The sequence below is a fragment of the Chanodichthys erythropterus genome, chromosome 4 (genome assembly GCF_024489055.1).
Source record: "Chanodichthys erythropterus isolate Z2021 chromosome 4, ASM2448905v1, whole genome shotgun sequence".
NCBI classification, from domain to species: Eukaryota; Metazoa; Chordata; class Actinopteri; order Cypriniformes; family Xenocyprididae; genus Chanodichthys; species Chanodichthys erythropterus.
In genome coordinates, this window is record NC_090224.1 from 15,653,247 (window position 1) to 15,659,610 (window position 6,364).

The following is a 6,364-nucleotide window of genomic DNA, read 5'->3' on the forward strand; positions in this document are numbered from 1 at the left end:
TGACAGATCTGCAGTAGCAGTCTATGGAAGCCACGAAAAAAAAAAAAGTTAATTTCGAGTTTATATCTCACAATTCTGACTTTTTTTTACTCGCAAATCCAAGTTTATGTCTCACAATTCTTAGAAGGAAAAACAGAATTGTGAGATATAATCACTATTCTGTCTTTTTTTTCCTCAGGATTGCACGTTTGTATCCTGTAATTCTGACTTTTTCCCCCTCAGAATTGAGATATAAACTCACAATTGCGAGTTACAAAGTCCGAACTAGGAGATATAAACACGCAAAGGCAAGAAAAAAGTAAGCAATGTGAAATAAAAATGTTATAAGCTATGTTTAAAAGTTGTGTATGTAAAATGATATAGGTTTAAATATTATTTCATGCTGTAACTGCCATGTATGTATGTTCCCTATGAGCTGCATATGTGAATATGATGCAAATTTCAAATTCATGCTTTAATATTAGACTAATCAATGCAGGTTTCATCAGTCCAGTCTGTGACTTGCAACACAAACGTCCCCGTTTATCTTCAAAGGGCGTCTTCAACGACGGTATTCTATAAAAATGAAGACTATATTTTTTGCATTCCAATTCTGACATCCAAAGGCACAACAAAAACATTTTTCTCTTATTGTGTGGATTTTGCACATTTTCCTCCACGTGTTACCGCTATTTTTGTACCACCACTATGCGTGTGCAGCTGCAAGTGACGTAACTGTGACGTCTGCTCCAAATTGGTCTATGGGGATTTAAAAAAAAAAGGAGTGGGTGGATTTTTATCATTGTAGGTTGGTTTTGTTCACACACTGCCAACACACATTTATGACCAAACACCATGTAAAAGTGGATTTTGAAAAAAAGATGCCCTTTAACTAATGTATTTTTGTTCTTTGGCTATATGACCTTTGCCCACATGTGTTTTGCTATAGACCAAAAGATGGCTGCTGCTCCTCAGACCATTCTTTATTCAAGCACAAGTCATAAAACGAAAGACAAAACAAACAAGAACAGTTGTGGTGACTGACCTTGCCAGACTTTTTGGGAAAAACAGCTGGAACAGTACTTGGTGTCATTTCAACAAAAACTCTTTAATTAGAAAATGGAAGCCTAAGAAACTGGATGGTGACATGGAAGGCAAGCTTTGTTTATTAAACATTTCCTCATAGTTTATTTATTTTTGTATATTAAGTAGCACTATAGTTATCCTTTCATAATTGAAAGGAACACTAACACAACAAAATCATAACTTCCTAGCGAAAATTTATGCTTCGGCACAAAAGGGTGATGGGAATGATGGGATATGCACCTTGATCTAAGTTCTTGTTTGTGTCTGGCTATCATCAGTATCATTACAGTGCTAATCTGGGTGTGGTTGGCAGGAAGAGACTCGACCCAGTGTACCCAAAACAAAGACTGGAGCAGCTAACCAAGAGCTTCGACTACCCAGGGCCGATGAGTTCACTGTGAGTTTTTCCAAAACATTTTCTTCTGAAATGATTCTTCAGTGCGAATAAAGATGCTAGCCTTTAAAAAAACAGCAAAGTCAGAGCATGAATACTAAGACACAGTTCCACAGTTGGCCATGTTATAAGATAAAATTATGGTAAACCAGTATAAATGCTGAAAATAGATGAGGAGAGGAGTCTATTGCAGATGTGAGATAAATGCTCTTCCTCTGAACTGAACCCATGGGATTAAAAGAGAGACATTTCTGGTTAGATAGCAGAGCCAAACCCTCAGAGACAAACAGCGCACCAGAGAGAATCTGCAGCCTGTTGCGCTTATTCTCAGTCTTTGCAGTCAGAGGATGAAGTGAAATTCTGAATTGAATTTATGCAACTGCAATGTTATACTGTCATTTTTTTGAAGTGGATGATTTGATTAGTCCTGCATACAGTATGTTTTACTTTCCAACCTTGTGGTATCGTAAATTAAATTGTTAGCAACTATATTTTAGGGGTCTTTTAACTAGTTGCTTATTAGCATGCATATTACTGGAATATTGGCTATTTATTAGTTCTTATCAAGCCCATATTAATGCCTTATTCTGCATGACCATATTCTACATTCTTAATCCTACCCAATACCTGAACTTAACTACCTTACTAACTACCTTACTAAGCAGTAAATTAAGAGTTTATTAAGGGAAAAGTCATATTTAATAGCTTATATGTGTTCCCTATACTAAAGTGTTACCCTTTTTTCCAGTGATTTTCATATGGAGGCCTGATTATGCAAAAATTAGGTAGTTATGACTTTATTTATTTTAATCGCAACTTTATATCTCACAATCGTGACTTTATTTCTCATTCATCTCACAAATGATTTCATATGTTATTATAGCGGCTATATACACTACTAAAAATAGGGTCACTGTGATTTTTTTTTTTTTTTAAGAAATTAATACTTTTATTATACAAGATAACATTAAATTGATTTAAAGTGACATGCTGTTTCAATAAATGATGTTCTTTTGAACTTTGTTCATAAAAGAATCCTGAAAAAATGACTGTTGCCACAAACATATTAAGCAGCGCAACTGTTCTGAACATTGATAATAATAAGAATGATAATATAATGTTTCTTGAGCAGCAAATCAGCATATTAGAATGATTTCTGAAGGAGACTGGAGTACTGATGCTGAAAATTCAGCTTTGCCATCACAGGAATAAACTACATTTTATAATATATTTAAATAGAAAACAATTATTTTAAATTGAAATAATTTTCACAATATTGATGTTTTTAATGTACTTTTGATCAAATATATCTATATCTATATGTATGCAACAATTGTGACTTTATATCTCTAATTTATATCTTTCTTCCAGTTTCTATAATATTTAAATCTCTTTTTTATTTTAAGTTATTTTCTTACATTTTTATGTCTTGCTCTGAGGCACAAAGGGCCCCTACATAAAATGAAGAAATGTCTGCCCTAAGAATGTGTTTGTTTCTGATATCACAGAATATCTTGTTCTCTGTAGATTTTGTGTCATTATGATCAGAGTCTTCCTTTTCCCCTGTTCTCACACAAACAACTCACCTATCAGCTTCATATCAGGAAGTTCATATCCCAACAATGTGATGGCTAATGATATACCAGCTGTGAGCACCTCTTTCCTTACTTCTTTGTGATTGTTTTCAGTATGATACTACAAGAGAATAAAATATATTTCCCTCTGCTTTCATTGAAATAACAGTGATAACTCTGTATCAACATGATAACATTGACATATTGGATGTTGTGTCACCCCAGGGAAGCGTGAATCAGACATCGTAACATCCAGCTTCATGAGTTGTCTAGCTTGGAAACCTGCCCTGATGTTTCACACATCATCGGTCATGGCGCTCACTTTTTTGTCTTCATTAAAATAGTTTAGACATGAAATTGTGACAATTATGAGGGCTTTAGAATTATCTAAAAGATTTAGCGCCACACTGGGAGAAAATAGCCTTAAAGAACATTTTCAATTTGTACCGATCCACTAAAATGACTTTTGGCAAACAGGGGTGTGTTGTTTTGCTGTGAGTTGTAAAAACAGTGTCACTGGTGGGGTCCGGCCATGATCTGACACACTGGGGAACGGCGCAAACCTCTTAACGTCATAATTACATTAGTTCTTAATGGGCTGAATTTTGCCAATTACTGACGGCACAAACGACAAAATAAACAATGTTCGTTATATTATCGCACTAAAGATGTCATGTTATTGTGCTATAAACAAATTGAAAAATAATTGAATTTAGATTTTATCATGGAAGAAGAACTTGTTCTCACCCCACTATCTCATTTCTAGTTTTGTTCTGACTTTCCATTGTGATTTACATGTGGCCAGGAGGGATTAAAATGAATAATTCTTGAGCAAAAGGTCTGTTTATTTTATTCAAGTGTATTCAGAATGTGAAATATGAATGGGATCGAGGCTGTTTTGTCATGGAATTTTAGCTCATCACATAACAGTAGTGTAACCTTTTCTTTTTGGTTCCTGTAAGGAGTGCAGTCACCAAGTTGGGCTCACCTCTTATTGAATCAGTACAATTCTGTGTAATTGGCAAGAGTGGACAAGCAAAATATAATCATATGATTGAAAATTCAATCATATAAAATTACTTGACTCTATTTTTTATAAAACCATTCCTACAATGGTTAGGAATGTTCCTTCCTGTACAAACATTACATAATGATCATTTGAAATTAATCTAATTGAAATTGTAACTTTTTTTATCTGTATAGTGAGAACAGTTCTATTTATCTGTCTGTCTGCCTGGCATTCTATCTTTCTGTCTGTCTTTCGTTCTTTTGTTCTGTCTTTCGTTCTTTTGTTCTGTCTTTCGTTCTTTTGTTCTGTCTGTCTTTCGTTCTTTTGTTCTGTCTGTCTTTCGTTCTATTGTTCTGTCTTTCGTTCTATCGTTCTGTCTGTCTTTGTTCTCTGTCTGTCTGGCATTCTATCTTTCTGTCTGTCTTACGTTCTATCGCTCTGTCTGTCTGTCTTTTGTTCTATCGTTCTGTCTGTCATTTTACCTTTTGTCTGTCTGTCATTCTATATTTTAAATGTCTGTCTTTTGTTCTATCTATCTATCTATCTCTATCTATCTATCTATCTATCTATCTATCTATCTATCTATCTATCTATCTATCTATCTATCTATCTATCTATCTATCTATCTATCTATCTATCTATCTATCTATCTATCTATCTATCTATCTATCTATCTGTGTCTGTCATTCTATCGTTCTGTCTGTCTGGCATTCTGTCTTTTAAATGTCTGTCTTTTGTTCTATCTATCTATCTATCTGTGTCTGTTTTTCATTCTATCGTTCTGTCTGTCTGGCATTCTATCTTTCTGTCTGTCTGTCTTTCGTTCTATATGTCTGTCATTTTACCTTTTGTCTGTCTTTCGTTCTATCGTTCTGTCTGTCTTTCAATCTATCTGTCTGTCTGTCATTCATTCTATCTATCTACAGTATCTATCTGTCTGTCTTGCGTTCTATCATTCTGTCTCTTTCATTCTATCATTCTATCTGTCTTTTGTTCTATCGTTCTGTCTTTTGTTCTGTCTGTCTGCTTGTCTGTTAATCTACCTTTTATCTGTCTGTCTTTCATTCTATCTATCTGTAGGTCTGTCTGTCATTCTATCTTTCTATCTGTCTGTCTTTCATTTATCTATCTATCTGTAGGTCTGTCTGTCATTCTGTCGTTCTGTCTGTCTTTCATTCTATCATTCTGTCTCTTTCGTTCTATCGTTCTGTCTGTCTTTCAATCTATCTGTCTGTCTGTCTGTCTGTCATTCTATCTTTTAAATTTCTCTTTTGTTTATCTATCTATCTATCTGTGTCTGTCATTCTATCTTTCTGTCTGTTTTTCATTCTATCGTTCTGTCTTTCATTCTATCTATCTACAATATCGGTCTGTCTGGCATTCTATCTGTCTGTCTTTTGTTCTATCATTCTGTCTCTTTCATTCTATCATTCTGTCTGTCTTTTGTTCTATCGTTCTGTCTTTTGTTCTATCTGTCTGTCTGCTTGTCTGTTACCTTTTATCTGTCTGTCTTTCATTCTATCTTCTGTATCTTTCGTTCTGTTGTTCTGTCTGTCTTTTGTTCTGTCTGTCTATCTATCTATCCCTCTGTTTGCCTGCCGTTTTATCATTCTATCTATCATTCAGTCATTTTGTCTATCATTCTATCTCTTTCACTATCTGTCTGTCTGTCATTCTGTCTTTCTATCTGTCTCTTTTGTTCTGTCTGTCTGTATTTTGCTCTACCATTCTGTCTTTCGTTCTATCTCTCTAGCTATCTGTCTCTCTGTTCACCTCCTGTTTTATCATTCTATCCATCATTCAGTTATTCTGTCTATCATTCTATCTGTCTTTCACTATGTGTCTATCTATCTATCGATCTGTCTGTCTGTCTGTCTGTCTGTCTATCTGTCTATCTATATCTTATTGTTCTGTCGTTCTTCTTTCAATGTATCTTGATTTCATTGAACAAATAAGAAAACCACTCTGAACTCATTTAATAACATGGTACTATATAAACCTTTTTTTGCTGATTTTTCACACATAAACAGTAATTTAATTTTGCTCAGTTACAGTAACATGCCATAGGAATTTTTTAGCATGCCAAAAGTCATGAGTTTAATGACTTTATTCCACCCCCACTCTCTCTCTCTCTTTCTCTGTTTATGATCTCCAGTCAGTGTTGTGGAGCTGTGTACATACAAACGGTTAATGTGTGGTGTCACACACATATACACACCAAACCTGGCAGAGTGTGTCTATTTGCAGTGGCGAGGGAGCGCTGACGTGTGTGACACCAGCGTGTGAAGGCCAGTAGGGTGATTGTGGCCATTCCAGTAAAGT